A 15,084-nucleotide genomic window follows, 5' to 3' on the forward strand; every position below is an offset into this window, starting at 1 on the left:
GACTTTGTTGCCAGTTCCTGACCACCTGTGTTATTATCACTGAGAAATCAAAATAGTTAAATTTGCTTAAAGTACACTGCACAATGCTAGTAACACACACAATGCTAAAAAATATCTGCCTAAAGGAAATTTTAGTAGAAAAATTGTTGTTCAGTGTCGTTTATAAACTCCAGATATGAGTTGGTATTTGCAGTATGACATAAATGAAAAAACCCTCTATCCGCTGCCCCCCATGTAGTTTATCTTATGAAAATTTTCTTGTGATTACTGATAGCAATATATCTTCTGGCAAGAGATGACATATGAACAGCACTTGTCCTAGAGTGCATTATTAAAACCATACTTTGAAATTATTGTTGGCTTGACTGTATTATATATTTGGTTCTAATTCATGGTTAAATTTTCACTAATCATGCCTGAATAACATTCTCCTCTATTAATATTCATTTACTCAAAGCATTAGCAGCATTCTGTAAGCGTATGTTCTTAAATATTTTGTCCCCAAATTTACCCATCATTAATAATAGATAGCTAATAGGAAATATAATGCTCCTTGGAGACGTTTTCCTTATATTAGTACCATACTCAGGAATTACCAAATAACATTTTCAATTATTTAAAACTCTTTCCAATTACATAATTACAGTTCCTTCCATTTTTGTCCCATCAAAAAATTCAGAACTTGTTTGTACCTTTTATAACTGGTTTAAAACAGTTTTATAATTCTTCATTTTTCAGATCTGAGGTGGCTATTAGACTGGCAAAACAGTCGGAATGCAAAATTTTGCCCGGAGTTTAAAACATTAGAAAATTCTAATGTTTAGACTGTTTAATGTTCAACAAACTAAAAGATATCGTACACTAAAAGACCAAATACTATTTATGAGTAGCAACCCGAAGCTTAATGCTGGATTTTACTAACGTGGAATGATTATGTTTTGCAGTGGATAAGCCTAACAAAGAAGAAATCCATTCAAGAACAGCCTTCAAAAGCACATTTAGAAGTGTTTCACTCTAATTTTAGTGATCCTCTCTTTAAAGAGTTTCTAGAAGGAAAGAAAAATTTAGTTCTTATTGACTTAGTGGGAGTATCTGGGTATATCATAACAACATAATTTATGGACTTTGTATATAAAGATTCTTTTCGATGTTAATAATTATTTGTTTCTCATGTTTATCATTATGCTAGTTTTACATAGCTGCCATGTCCTTTACTATGTTTTTAGCTAAGTGATTTATATTTACTGTGTCAATAAATGTCAAAACCTTGACCTCTCTGGATGGGATTTTTGAGAAGATGATGATTTTAGCAGCTAATTATGGATTACTCCCTCCACATAGGGAAAACACTCCCCAATATTTACCTACTAAACTTTTTTCTTGTAGTTTCTGTGGTGGTGTGACCCACCAAAACGTCAAGGAATTCATTCCAATTTTTGAACAACTGTTCACCTTTCTGTGGATGAGCATCTATTTGCAGTCTATATATGCTATATTCCTGTCAATGGTAAACATCCAAAATCCTTCAAATTTGCTCATAGGAAATTAACATTGTGGTGACTTCTGGGTCCTGGAGTCACATTTCCTGGATTTAAATTCCATCATTTAAATGCTGCATCATTTACAAATTTGTAAACCTTGAGCAATTTACTTTATCTCCTTGTGACTCAACTTCATCATTTGTAAATTAGAGATAATACTACCTACTTCACATGAATTTCATGAGGATTAAATGAGTAATATATGTAGGAGTTCTAGGACACTGTCTGGCCCAGAATAGGGAGTAATAGATATAAGTTTTCATACTTATTCTGTCCTTTGGGTGTAAAAATATAGTTTAAATGAATGAAAAATCTCCTTTGATTAAATATGATACTGAAGGAATATCTAATACATTTCCTATAATACTAATAAGTAATAGCTAGTATTTACCTCTTGTCACCTGTCTGCACTTAGGTACTCTGTGTGCAATAGCATTACTCCTGACAAAACTTTTTTTATTCCCATATTGTAGACACGCAAGCAGTGTCAGCGAATTGTAGTAACTTTCCTAGTGTTATAAAGCAAGTAAGTAATAGAGCTAGGATTTCCACCTGAAAGCCTCATGTGTTCTTTGCATCATGCCAGGCTTAGGGTTAATCATTTAACATTGTTTCCATTTACACTATACAAAATATTTGATGCATTGGTCAAATTTACCTGCCAATTTGTCGTAATGATTCTCACATCATGGTTCTCATACTCTTGCTAAGGAGCTTGTTAAAATGAGACCTCAACCCCCTAATCCCAGAAATTCTGATTCTAGTATAAGACCACAGAGTATGCCTTCTTACCAGAGTACCCAGGGCACTGCTTCTTAAAGTTGTGGTCCCAACCAACAGCATGAGCATCACCTGAGAACTGAGAAATACCATTTCTTGGGTATCATCCAAGATGGAATCAGAAACCCTAGTGGTAAACTCTAGAAGCCTCAGGTGAATATTTTTCATCCTAAATCTTGAGAACATAGCCTCAGGACCTAAGTTATTCTGATGCAAATGGTCTTTGGAGCACTCTAAGGATAAGTAAGACACTTTTTAGATTTAGATGACAGCATGTTTTAAAATCACACTCTATTAAGTATAAAAGATTGAAAGGGTCAGTAGATCATTCATTTTGGCAAAATTCTTTAGCTTCTGTGGTGTGATTAATACTAGGGCCTGAAATAAAATATGTAATTCTCCAAATGGAGTAACTTCACATTGGGGCAAGAAGCATTCTTTAAGTATTAATCACATACTGATTTATTTAAAGCATACATAAATGAATGTCATCAAAACTGACTATAATTGTTAGTAAAAATTTTAAATTGAGGTAGCAAAATACTGTTTCATAATATCCAGATTTTTTCCTGCCAATTCATATGATGAGTTAAAACTTCATCATTCTAAAGAACCATTTGCCTGTCTTATATGACCCAGTAGCACAAAAAATTCTTCATTTCTAACCAAACTTCATGGTGGCAATGATTTATTCATCTTTTAGATTAAGATTTTTGACATTTTTTTTTTTTTACATGGGCGGGCACCAGGAACTGAACCCGGGTCCTCGGGCATGGCAGGCAAGCACTCTTACCTGCTGAGCCACCATGGCCCGCCCAAGATTTTTGACATTTTGATAAATGATTTTACCAAGGTTTCAAGACCTAAGGCTTTTGCTGTCTTATGTTTCCTAATAACAATATGCTTATATTTCCTAGTAGGAAGTCCTTATTTACAAAGCTGGATTTTGTCTCAGTTTTACATTATTTGCTTTCAAATACTCTAAATTTCAGAGAAGCTTTTGTTAGTATAATAAGATGGAAAGGTAATGTCAGTGTCCAATTTTTAATACTTTTTGAAATATGGTAATTGAATTTGAGTATTAAATTTGCTGCCAGTTATTTTCAGAAATGTTTCATGAGTATCAATAATCATTTCCTTGAGCCTGTAAACTATATTAGTACCAGACTGAGATACTATTGTACTTGAAAGAGTCCTTCACTTGATCAGATTTTCTCATGTACATCTTCTTATTCTTCATTCAAAGAATGGCTCCATTCTCACTAGCCCTTCCCCTCTTTCTCAGCTCTTGCACAGATCACTAACCATTATGAGTGGAACTTCCAATATTCCACTGTTCCTTCCTGCCACTCTCTTGTTTTCTCAGTCCTTCTTTTCTTTTGTAAAGAATAATTTGATGGTCTCTCTATCACTTTCTACTTTCCCCAGAAAGATCACTGCTTCATGAAAGCTTTTTAAGGGCCTCCAATGACTACTCTGTGTTTTCCTCCAACTGTTTTCCTCAGTGTTCTCTTCTCCTTCATGAGTCTAAATTATAAAAATTTTCACATAATTCTCAGGTTTTTCTTCATGTCTTCAACTCCTACTATAAATTTTCTTGAATAATGCCCCTGTGCCTAAAACTTTTCTTCAAGAAACTCATTCATATCCAGTTAAAATCATCACCTCATTTTTTATAATACCCACATACACATATTGAATAATTTTATAATGCCTGTCACGTCCTGGGTGTCTGAACACCCAACAGGCATTGCAGAGATGCTTTTTAGTTAGTTAGTTCCTGACTTTCCATTAATTGTTCATGGGCTGTGGTAGCACTCCTATCATCCACTTCTGTCTTTTGATGCTCATGTGATTGCCTGTTACTTTCACACAATTAATTTGTAATTAACACAAGCCTGCATAAATGTTGGTGAAACTAACAACTCTCAGAAGGAACATTTAGGGAACTATACTCTTTGAGCTTTTTATCTCATCTGGAAAATGGACAGTAATACTACCTTCCTTACAGGGTTATTGTGAGAATTGTGGATGACAATTTATGACAAGCTCCTATTAGAATTTGGGAAACATGATAGGTGTTATAAAATTGTGTCCATTAGCACACTGAATATTGATAATTCATGAATAAACAATAATTTATTAAGAATATGCTATTAATCAAGGGATGGAGAAAAATCCTAGAATGAACTGAGACTCAGCATCAGGGGATTGAGAAAATCTTCTCTACCAGAAGGGGGAAGAGTGAAATGAGACAAATAAAGTGTCTAATGGCTGAGAGATTCCAAACAGAGTCGAGAGGTTATCCTGGAGGTTATTCTTACACATTAAATAGATATCACCTTGTTAGTTAAGATGGAGAGGCTGGAGGGAACTGCCTGAAAATGTAGAGCTGTGTTCCAGTAGCCATGTTTCTTGAAGATGATTATATAATGATAAAGCTTTCACCATGTGACTGTGTGATTGTGAAAACCTTGTGTCTGATGCTCCTTTTATCGACCTTATTGACAGATGAATAAAACATATGCAATAAAGATGAATAATAGGGGGAACAAATGTTAAAACAAATTTAGATTGAAATGCTGGTGATCAATGAGGGGGAGGATTGGGGGTATGATGTGTATGAATTTTTGTGTTCTCTTTCTTTTTCTGAATTGATGCAATTGTTCCAAGAAATGATCATAATGATGAATATGCAACTATGTGATGATATTGTAAATTACTGATTAAATATTACTGATTAATGATTAAAAAATGGGATGATCAAAGGTTAGAATGTTCACCTTTGTGTGGTGTTTTTTGGTTTAAAAAAAGTTAAAAATTAACAATAAAAAGAAAAGAATATGTTATTACTTCTCCACCGTGTCCCTTCATCATGCTATATACACACCAATTCAGTGAGACTTTCCAATTGATTGGCACAAGTGAGTTTCCTTGACACTGACCAGGACTCTGGCAAGTGGTCAAATTCCCTTCCTTTCCACTGTTCTCTGGAATACATGGTGGCGGGCAGGCATAGCAGTGTGGGGTCTCCATTCTCTGCAAATGATGCCACCCCGTGATTACAAGACCACAATGAGCACAGGGAAGGCCACTCTTGCCTCTTCACTGGGTAGTTGTAGTGCAGCCTTGCCATGACTCTTCACCTACAGAGTTAAAGTTTGAAACAACCGTGGTTAACTTCCCTTGATGATTCTAGAAAAGCATGTCCTTTGTGTTAATAGATCCATGGTTACAGACTACATCCAATTAAATATTTTAATATGCTGTGTGTTGTCCTGGCCCCAATTATGGAAAAAAAACCTTAAGATTTATTAAAAATAAAACTTCTATTCTCCTTCACACTATGGTAACACTGCAAAGAGGATGATAGAAAAGCCCAGGAGAGGTTTATTTTTCTACTTGTCAGGACAATCAGTCTTGAGTTTCTCTACCAAATATCTGGTATTCTCCAAAGCCTCCTCTGAGTCTTTCAACCAGTACACTTTCCCTCAGACTTGGTACAGCCATGATCAAGGCTGATTTAGTCACCTGTTTGTGGCTATGCCTCAAAGATTGAGAAATTCTTTTTTGATGATACAGTATGCAGCTAATGTTTGTTGAGGGTTTTATTATTTGTCAATCTCCATAAAGGCTTTGCATGGATTATCTCATTTATTCTCCAGGCAGCTATTTGACGTACATGATTTTATTCATCCTTGTCTTACAGATAAGGAAACCAAGGCAAAGAATAGTTCAATAATGTGTCCAAGTTGTCTCAGCTAGTAAGAGTTCATGTCTGCTTGACCCAAGTGTCGTGACATAGCCACTGCCACATGTTAACCCTTGGTCTGAGTAGATTCTGTCTTTTCTTCATCTTTCTATCCCCATGATACCTAAATTACTCCCTGGCACAGGGAAGGGGATTGTCAAGGCTGACTAGAATTGAGTGGGCAGAAGTCCCTGGGACATTGAGCAGCTTTGCTTTGACCATTTGGGTGTTTGAGTTCTCTGCTGTGAAGAGGAATGTGCTGAATCAAATGCCTTCCTCTGCACTCTAGCTCTCTGTCCTACTTCTTTTGTCCTGCTGCTTGACTCCTTCTGCACAACTGCAGCAGATTGATTAGAAGTTGGAGATCAGAAGACAAAGAGAAAACAGGATTCTGAAGTACATTTGTGGGGCTGAGGATAGAGAAACATGAAATTAGGAAATATAGAGAGATTAAAATGTATATGTTAAATATTAAGAAATACTTAACATAGTGAAAACAGGATATTGGCATATTCCAAAGACAGCTTTTGAACACTAGACTAGTTTCCATATTGATTGAGGGTCTTTTTCTTATTTATTTGACTTCCTCTAACATTAATCTGGTAGATGTGTCTTAAAGAGTCCATATCACAAGTGTAGCGTTGGATGTTATTCAAGCCAAAAACCAAAAATTATGTACTATATCTACTTTGCATAATCTGGCAAGGGAGGTTTTCTAGAGAATTCATCAGTCCTCTGGCCTGCAAAGATGTCAGAATCAACAAAAGTGTATCAAGAAATATAAGCAAAAGTAATTTATTTCATGAAATATATTTACATTAATGAAATAAGTGAATGCAACATTTAGTGAATAATTTGAAATGGAAACCTAAATTATAAACAATATACAATAAAATAACATATACAATATATGCTGCAGTGTACAATGTGTACTGATATAAAATGCAAACAATATATATCATATAGGATGTACAATGTATGCATGGAAACACGTTATTTTCATGTACCTTTTATAAGAATGTATAACACTGGTGTTATTAAAATAATTCTATCCTTTATTAAATAATGCACTGTATTTGGATGATAATTAATTCCAGCATTACTATGATTAATTTGGAAATCTAATGTTAGAAAAGTCTTTAATCAAGAAGTTAACTTTATATTTAGACACAATTTACTCTTGAAGATGCAAAATTGCAGAGTAGGAAGTTTTACAGGCTCCCTTCAACAGCAAAACGAATGAGATTGTTAGTTAGGGTTCTCTGGAGAAACAGAATCAACAGGGAACACTTGCGAATATAAAATTTATAAAAGAGTCTCACGTGAACACAGGAACGCAGAGTCCAAAATCCACAGGGCAGGCTGTGAAGCCGATGATTCTGATGGAGGATAAGGACAAATTCTACAAGAGAGGCTCACCAGCCGACACAGGAAGAGCCTGTCTCTTCTGAATCCTCCTTAAAAGGCTTCCAGTGATCAGATTAAGCATTACTCATGGCAGAAGACACTCCCCTTTGGCTGATTACAAATGAAATCAGCTGTGGATGTAGCTGACATGATCATGATTTAATTCTATGAAATATCCTCATCGCCACAGAAAGGCCAGCACTTGCCCAACCAGACAAACAGGTAATACCACATTGCCAAGTTGACACATGAACCTGACCATGAGAGAGATGGAAAAAAAGAAATAGATTTGACGTGATGAGATGGTCACCAGGTCAAGTTTGCATTTAGATTGACCATGGAGAGTGCAGGACCAAGGGCTATACTGCTGAGTTTTCAGCTTTGAAATTAAACATGTACTGGATCTAGGAACAGCTCCATTCTTCACCCTCACTCACTGAACAAAGCACAAAGGAAACAGAAAGCAAAAGACATAACCTCTAAACTCCACATATTCAGAGCTAGGTGAGCCAATTTTACATGACACTGACTGGGTATCATGAATGGAAGAAAACAATCCTTTTTCGTTTGGTAAAACTGATGAAATGCAATGAACCAGAAATGGACTCACTTCTAACAATTGCAATTCATTGGCTTACAAATTTACAATTCTAAGGACATGAAAATGTCTCAGTTAAGGAGTGAACAGGATGACGCCTTTTCTGAAGACCAGTTACCAGCAAGCTTGGGTTCCTCTGTCAGACATCAAGGCACACTGTGAAGTCTGCTGGTCCTTCTCTCCTGGGTTTCAATGTTTTAGCTTCTGGCTTCTCTGTCTGTGGCTTTTTTCAATCAGCATCTGAAAGTGTGCCCTTGTATCTCAGCTTCTCCACAGTTTCTCTTTACACTCTCAGGGCTCTTTCCGTGTGTCCTTTATCCTCTTATGAAGGACTCCACTGTCGGGATTAAGACCCACCTTGAATGAGGTGGGCCACATCTCAATTGAAATAACCTAATCAAAACATCCCACCCACAATAGGTTTACATTCACAGGAATGGGTTTAAAAGACATGGCCTTTTCGGCATACATAAAAGCTTCAAACTATACATATCCTTAAAATGGTAAATAATTTCCCTTCAGGTGGAGGTCAAGTATGCTGGCAGGAGGCAAAATCTTCAGCATCATTACAAGTGAACTTCCTGGTTCCCCAAACCTCTCCATGAACCCTATTTTACTATTGACTGGATGTATCTATAAAGGAGAAATTTCTGGAGTTTTGCACTAGATTTTTGGGTCAACTTCTTAATACCTGAGGATTTCTTCCTTTTTACAAGTGACAAAACCAGTGTTTGAAAAGCAACATGGCTGAAAATGAATTAAAATTCTTATTTTACCTCTGGGCTCTAAATCAACTAAATGGAACTAATGCATACAGAAAATATGCAAGATATTTGAAAATATATTGTTTTTATTCTGTAACTTCTCATAGGACATAAAATTCAAATAAAGAAAATACTGACAAACATTTTAAAGGAAGAATTTTTATTGGTCATCTGGTTGGCCAAGAATTAATATCTTGATAAAAAAAAAGTGAATTGGAAACTGAAAAATAATGGAAATCCAGAGAAAAAATAGTCAACAAGCATATGGAAAAGTGCTGAGTTTCACTGTTAATGGTCAGTGAAAGAACATTTTAAACATCAGATTGCACCACTCACCTACTAGTTTAAACTTCTATTAGAAATATGAATCGTATGTTTCTGAGAATCAATTGGAAATATGTATTAAAACTTTGAGACAACATAACCTGTTCCCCATCAGAACCACCCTCGGCAACCTGCCCATCAGAAATACTAGTATGTCTGTGTAAGATACAGAGACAAGACTATTCACTGCTGTCTTGTTTGAAGAAGAAGAAAAAAATCTTTAAGAATCGAAATGATTTTCACATCTTTTGAGTAAAAAATAATTCATCACTATTTTGGTATTGTCAGTGGCTATTTTAAGGAGCAGATTATATATTTAAAGAGGAATGTATATGATGTATCCAGCATGAATAGCAAGGTTGGGAGTAATATGAATTATGTGACCCAGTATTTAATAACTCCAAAAATAAATTTAAATTTCCGTTTATTTGTAAAGAAGTTTGCCTGAGCATGAAGTAAAGTGTGGAAATGCACCAAACAGGCTGTTTATGTTAGGCTCCTGGGACTACTGGGATTGAATGATTAATGTTAAATTTATAACTACAACATTTTTGTGTCACTTTCAATGATCTTTATAATTAGCATTTTATTTTTTACTTTCTTAAACTATAAAGAAACTTCAAAGAAATGAAGTAAAAATTTACATTGCCAAAATTCATGTGTAATTGTGAAATAACTTAAAGCTAATGAGAAACTTCTTTTCATTATTTCAGAAAAAAATATGTTCACTGGTTAAATACCAAAGAAATGCCAAATTAAAACAAACTAACTTCAGCAGTTTCTATAGCCTTGATAAGATTTTCTAACTTCTTTTCCTCTATTGCACTTAGAGTTCTAGGTATGTTAATTTTATTAGTTGACAATATAAGAAACTGAGGTTATCTAAGACAACCATATAAGACTTGATATATGAAAATTTTCTCAGGACTTAACATATTTGGAGATATTAACATGAGACTATCATAAGCTTTATTAGGTTTTCAATTTATACTCTTGAGAATTCAAGGGAGGAGATGTTTTGAGTTTATGCGAGTAATTCTGTTTTCTGGCATTTTCTTTCAAGTGGCTTATATTTGTATCTCTAGGGACTCTAAAGGCAGCTGAATATTTATCCTGCATACAAGACATAAGAAAATCGGAACTTCAGGCAAGATGGTTGAGTTCGCCCCAGCTCTGTACAATGAGAGACACGATGGAAAAATGATGGGGACAGTGGTTCCAGGGAGGGCATTCTACCCTATATAGGGAGGCACTCAGAGAAAAACTGGAAACATTGGGACGGAGAGAATAGGGTGAATGTACTCAGTCACAACTCCGCCTACTGCTGTAGCTGGCTTAGGAAGAGTTTCTCTTCGGCTCTGTAGCTGGGAATTCCTGTGGCAAAGTTGGAAGACAGCAGATGTGCTTTTCCTGTGCACAGACTCTATTTAGTCGAGAAGTAGCATCTACTCCCACCCCCTACGGCACACTGCTATGGGTGCTGTTTGTTCGGCAAAGACTGGGAGCCTCCAAGGAGGCGGGGGAGATGTAGGATTGTGCCATTCCGACATCCAACCAGGAAAAGAGACTTATTTGGGTCCTGATGCTACCCATCGTCTCTCACGGAGGCCCAGAGGACACAGGTGTGTCCAGATGGAGAGGTGAGGCTGAGAGAGCAGGGCCAGCTGAACGCACTGACTAACCCCTAGACATTGAACCTGCAATCAGGGACAGGTGGTCCTATGAGGACAAGAAGACTCAAGAGAGCCTTTTGCTGGGGCAAGCAGAAAATGCAGTCTGACAAATTGCATATCTACCTAGCTCTCAAATAAAGCCCTAAGAAGTAGTGCATTTGGCCACTGAGATTAGGGATTTGGTTTCAAAGGGAAGGACTGACAAAACAAATGCAAAAGAGGATCTTCAAGTAGACTCAAAATCTTACATGACAGATGGAAACAAAGCTGCAATATAACCTTATTAGGACATTAAAATGCTCTGTCTAAAACAGAAGACCAGGCAGATATGACTCAGCTAAATGACAAAATTAAATAACATGGAGAGACACAAATGTGGAACAAATAATTAAGATTGTTCATAATGACATAAAGGATATTAAGAAAGCATTGGAGGACTGCCACCTCCTTCTGCCTCTCCTGATGCTGGTTGTGTGCTCATACAGTGTGGACCTGGTATCTCTTTTGTGAAGCAGTAGCTGAGGAGATTCCCACTCTCCCCATGGCAGATGAAAAGTCCATGGAAGGAGTAAAGACTGAGAATCATGATCATATTAATTTGAAAGTGGTGGGGCAAGATGGTTCTGTGGTGCAGTTTAAGATTAAGAGGCATACACCACTTAGTAAACAAATGAAAGCCTATTGTGAATGACAGGGTTTGTCAATGAGGCAGATCAGATTCCAACTTGATGGGCAGCTAATCAATGAAACCAGCACACCTGCACAGTGGGAAATGGAGGCTGAATATAAAATTAATGTGTTCCAGCAGCAGACAGGAGCTGTCTATTAAAAAGGTAGTCTCCTACTTTACTCCAGAACTCTGTGATATCCCTTATTAACATAGTGAAGAGAAGAAAACATGATCACAACAAATGATACAAACCATACAACAAAATCCAGCACATCTTCTTGATAAAAAACACTTAGAACACTAGGAATGGAAGGATTATTCTCAACACAATAAAGGGCATATTGCAAGAGTACATACCTGAAATACTACTTAATGGTGAAAGACTGAAAACTTTCTCTATAAGATCTAAAAGAAGACAAGGTTGCCAACTAAATGCTATTCAACATTTTACTGAAGTTCTTGCAAGAGCAATTAGGTAAGAAAAATAAATGAATGGCATTCAAATTCAAGAAGAAAAAGGATAATTTTCTCTATTTTCAGATGACATGATCTTATATATGGAAAATCTTGAGAAATTCATGATCTTATATATGGGAACTCTTAAGGAATCCATAACAAAGCTCTTAGAGCTAACAAACAAATTCAACAAAGTGGCACTGTACAAGACCAACATCCAAACATCAGTAGAGTTTTTATGCACATGCAATGAACTACTGGAAGAAGAAATCAAGAAAATAATTTCTTTCACAATAGCAAATAAAAGAAACAAATATATAGGAATAAATCTAACCAAGGTTGTAAAAAACTTGTATAAAAAGAAAACTACAAATCATTATTGAAAGAAATTGAAGAAAGCCTAAATAAATGGAAGTCCATGCCATATTCATGGTTTGGGAGACTAAATATTGCTATAATATCAATACTACCAAATGGATAAATGTGACCCTAACATACAGTATACAAAAAAAAAGATCAAGTCAGCTGATAAACATTTCTGAAAAGTAGGGATAATAGTAATCACTACCTCAAAAAGTGATGGTGAGGAATAAACTAGTTGATATGTTAAGCAACTAGAATTCCACCTAGCAATAGTAAAAGTGACAAGAATATTAGTTATTATGATACTGCTGCTGTGCTGATTAATGGAAGATGCATAGATTCTGGAGAGGCAACAGATTCTCCTAGAATTCTGGTTCTACCACCAGCTGTGTTACTTTGAGAAATTTAGGACTAATTGTTGAAGCCTTAGTGTTTACAATGACAAAGTGGTTGTGGTGATATCTATCTCATAATTAATTCTATGAAATGAATTAAATGTGAAAACCATGGATGCCATTTCCTGTTTTCCTGTTAACCTATAGAGAGAGTGTGTAGTAATTTGTCACAGCAACAATAGAAAACAGAAGCAAACATGGCTCTCTAAATCACATCTGCCTCTCTAAAGGCAGCCAGGGATGGTTCTCCATTTTAAGATGCATCTAATTAGATTGGGTTCATCATGGTAATTCAGGATACTCTCTTTATTTCAAAGTCCTTAACATAATCACAACCACAAAACCACTTTTACCATGTGTGCCAGTTTGAAGCTACTATCTACCCCAGAAAATTCGTGTTCTTTAATTCCCATTCAGTATTGCTGGGAGGGATCTTTTTTATTGTTTCCATGGAGATGGAACCCACCCAAATGTGGGTGTAGTTTTTGATTAGATGGTTTCCATGGAGATGCATCTCTACCCATTCAAGGTGGGGTTGTTTACTGGAGCCCTTTAAGAGAGAACCATTTTCAAAACACTTAGGAGCAAACAGAGCCATCAGAACAAACAGAGCCCACAGAACCTGAGACCTTTTGATCATGTCAAAGAGAAGATTAAAAGAAAGTGATTTGTTCAAGTTTCCTTATCCCCTCTGTTGAATCTATCTATACTTCTCATTTCCAACACACACTTGAGACAATTCTTAATAAATTTCCTACTTTCTTTCAAGCTTTCTGGAAAAAGTAGAAGTCACTCCATCAATTGTGTCAATCAATATCTGAGCATGCAGTTTGCCAGCCATTGAGTCAAGTTCTGGGAAAACTCAAATGAACAGATAAGCTGGTATGAAACTCCACTGAACTCCACTTTGAAATCTCTTGGCACTGACCAGTTCATTCTTCATAGGAGAGTTTTCTGTGCTGTTTACCTGAACCCTCCTGACCCATGGCTAATCTTCAAACACTAATAAGAAGACTCTGGATCTTACTCATTATGATATTACTATATATTCCTGTAATAAGGCAAATGAGTGCAAATCAACAATAACTAAACACTTGTTGTATAATGGCATTATACTAGTTGCAATTGAGACTATAAATGAAATAAAGAAACATCTATGACCATAAATTTCCAGTACAGCTTGAGTGTTGATCTCCATACTGAAAACCAGGTACAAGAGAAGGGTATGAGGCCCAATGCCAGAGAAGGGATGTGAGAATTAAATAGGATGTAGGGAGCCAAGGATGACTTTGAGATGGAGTGACCATATCACCACAAGTAAGGACTGGACCTGGGTCTCACTTTGGGTCAGAGATGACAAAACCAAGAACTGGAAAAGTGAAGAAGGATCCTGATGAGAGAGGGCTTGAATGAGGAAGAGACTAGATTTGGCAGATCGCAGAGATGCAAATTTTGAAACAACATGGATATTAAGGATGAAGGAGATAGATGAGATGCTTAGAGTATGACATAAGTTGGAAAAGGGCCTGGAGTGAAAGAGAAAAGATTTGGGACTTTCTTCTCTCCTCAAAGATTTCCTAACTAGTAGCACCCTAAAATCAAAGGACCTCCCGTGCTTCTCTGCTGCAGAAATGCTTTCCAGCCCTGGTGTGTCTCACAACTACATCATAACATGTTATTCACACCGCATGAACCAGTGTGAGTAAGATTGTAACCTAAGAAATTCTACAGATATGTCCTTTATATTATAACATCCATGAGAAAGATTACATCTAATCACATAACAATATACACTATGGCTTATAGGACTTCAAAGAGTGGATAAGAGAAAAATCAAACTCTTATTACCTGGGAAACCTACACATAACTAGCTACAATCTATCTAAGACATCAGAAATTCAAATGTGAATATTTCTCTCTATTTTCCAAGATAATTTAAATTTTATTTCAAATGCTTGGTCCACCCAAAATCCTCCTTTTCAGAGTCAGATTCTACCATCCTTGGCACTATGTCACCCTACCACAGCCCTCCTCCCAGGACTATCTTGTCCCTAAAGTACAGTTTTTCCTCAATAGACTGACATGAAAATGACTTGCTTGCCTTTTTGTCTCTGTTGCCTATAGATGGTGACCATAGTTTTTTGAATAATAAGTATGGCCCCCATTTACTGAGCCTTTTCCGTCTTCAGAACATACCTCACAGATTTTCTCATTTATTCCCCAGTTCTGCACAATAGGTACTATTATTCAAGCTCATCTAGACTTGAGGAAACTAAGACACAAACCATACAAACCATGTGTCCTGGTTCATACAGTCACTGAGAAACCAGGTCTGCATAGACCCAAAGATGAACACAGCCAC

General features: G+C 36.3%; 1 pseudogene; it reads left to right on the forward strand.

Annotated features, from left to right (window-relative positions):
• Positions 1–11,379: 11,379 nt before the first annotated feature.
• Positions 11,380–11,667, forward strand: LOC143668474 (small ubiquitin-related modifier 2 pseudogene; annotated as a pseudogene).
• The last annotated feature ends 3,417 nt before the right edge of the window (positions 11,668–15,084 follow it).

This window comes from Tamandua tetradactyla, chromosome 24 (genome assembly GCF_023851605.1).
Source record: "Tamandua tetradactyla isolate mTamTet1 chromosome 24, mTamTet1.pri, whole genome shotgun sequence".
In the NCBI taxonomy this organism is placed as follows: Eukaryota; Metazoa; Chordata; class Mammalia; order Pilosa; family Myrmecophagidae; genus Tamandua; species Tamandua tetradactyla.